At 35.5% G+C, this 1,773-nt stretch overlaps 1 protein-coding gene across 1 annotated transcript in view; it reads right to left on the bottom strand.

Annotated features, from left to right (window-relative positions):
* Positions 1-1,055, bottom strand: part of LOC107693324 (nuclear GTPase SLIP-GC-like) — a 10,734-nt gene extending 9,679 nt beyond the window's left edge. Inside the window, exon 1 of the mRNA XM_016492660.1 lies at positions 974-1,055. The gene's annotated coding sequence lies outside the window, so the exon portion shown is untranslated. The remainder of the gene's footprint in view (positions 1-973) is intronic.
* Between the last annotated feature and the right edge of the window lie 718 nt (positions 1,056-1,773).

The raw sequence follows: 1,773 nt of genomic DNA, 5'->3' as shown, positions 1-1,773 counted from the left end.
CATATTTACATTGCTTCTTTTATTCTATTTATTCTAATAATTATAATTATTAAATAATTCTGTTGATTATTTATTCTATTCTATTCTATCTTTTATTCTTCTATTTTTTTCTGCCCTTTTTAATTATTTCATTTATAAATTCATTAAAAAAAACGACTAATAAAGTGTATATTTTACACTTTATATTATAATCACATTGCACTTAAATAAAGTTAAAGGTGTAATCTGCCGATTGTCCTGCAGGTGACCGCATAAATCTGTCTTCTTACGATGCACTTAGGGCCTTACGGTTACTCCAGAGCACTCGTAGATCTACGATGATTTTCAAGTGGTACTTAAGTTTACGATGCTTTTGGGAAACAGACCGTAATATTAAGATCAGTCGTACTATCGTTTTTACGAACTTCTTAGGCTTACGAAGCTTTTGGGAAACGCAGCCCTGAACTTTAGACCACCAAAAGAATAGCTACAGATTTCAAGAAAAAAGGAAAGAGAAAAGCACATTAAGTGAAGCAAAGGGACACTTTGTTCTTTGTCTGTAGGCTAAATTTGCCATTCAAAGGTGAAGGTAAATCATTCTTGGCTGCGTTTCTCGATAACCATTGATTTTAGAGCTTAAGAGCGTTTTCTACGAGTCATTTTACGATCGTTCGTTATTGTTTCACGTGCGTTTCCGAAAAATGCACTTAACACAATCGCACGTAGCCGTGCTTTAAGTGCTACTTAAGTCACGATGCTTTTGGGAAACAGACCGTAATATTAAGATCAGTCGTACGATCGTTTTTACGAACTTCTTAGGCTTACGAAGCTTTTGGGAAACGCAGCCCAGGTCTGTTAGGTAAATGAGCATATACTGAGATGAAACGGCCGTTTGTTTTTTTCTATGTGCATCTCCAAGTTTTCTTTTTATTTCTGTGTAGAAAAGACATAGAAAGGAACGGCTCACCAAAAAAATTGCTGAAAACGTACTCACCGTAAGACCATCCAAGATACAGAAATATAAGCATCAGCAAAGGTTCTACCAGGAAAACTGATGTCAAGTCATGCATAACTATTAGCTCTGGCCAATCACAGCTTGACACTTGGAGTATATAAGTACTGACTTTTCTCTTTTACGATTGTAGTTTTCAGTTGTGTTTGATTAGGGTTGGAGCAAAACTGTGCAGAGCTGTGGCCCTCCAAGAATTGAGTTTGAGAACACTGAATTAAAGATATCAAAAATGTGAAATTTTAAGAATTTGATTTCTTTGAGTGATGTATTGATAATAAGAATTCACATTTTTTACTAGCAAAAATTGAATTCCTGTTAGGTAAGCTCAGTCACTACAAACTTACTGTTGTGGTCACACAAACAAATAGGCTACATTTTTACAATTACACTTTTACAATTCTGTTTGGTGCCACTGGAGGGACAGTAATTATACACAGTTTCTCAAAAAAAGTGCATGCATCTCCACATTCTCATTTGTTTAAGAGGTGATTTGAGATGAATGTTGTTTTTTAATTATTATTTTGTTTTACCCTACCCTGTTCAGATCAAGATAAAGTGGCATGATAAAATTTCTTCTAAATACAGGATACGGACGTTTTTTTTAAAGGGGTCATATGATGCTGCTAAATGTGATTGGCCGAATACCTCAAGCGTGAGACGGAAATGTTACTCCTCTCACCATACTGTTGATGCTGTGTCTGGCCGGAGCCACGAGACAAAAACATTAAAACCCATTACAAACGAGGCATTTGTTGCATCCAGTGGGGACATAATTACTGATT

The sequence above is a fragment of the Sinocyclocheilus anshuiensis genome, unplaced genomic scaffold (assembly GCF_001515605.1).
Source record: "Sinocyclocheilus anshuiensis isolate Anshui unplaced genomic scaffold, SAMN03320099.WGS_v1.1 scaffold566, whole genome shotgun sequence".
NCBI lineage: Eukaryota > Metazoa > Chordata > Actinopteri > Cypriniformes > Cyprinidae > Sinocyclocheilus > Sinocyclocheilus anshuiensis.
This window is presented reverse-complemented; position numbering and strand designations above follow the sequence as displayed.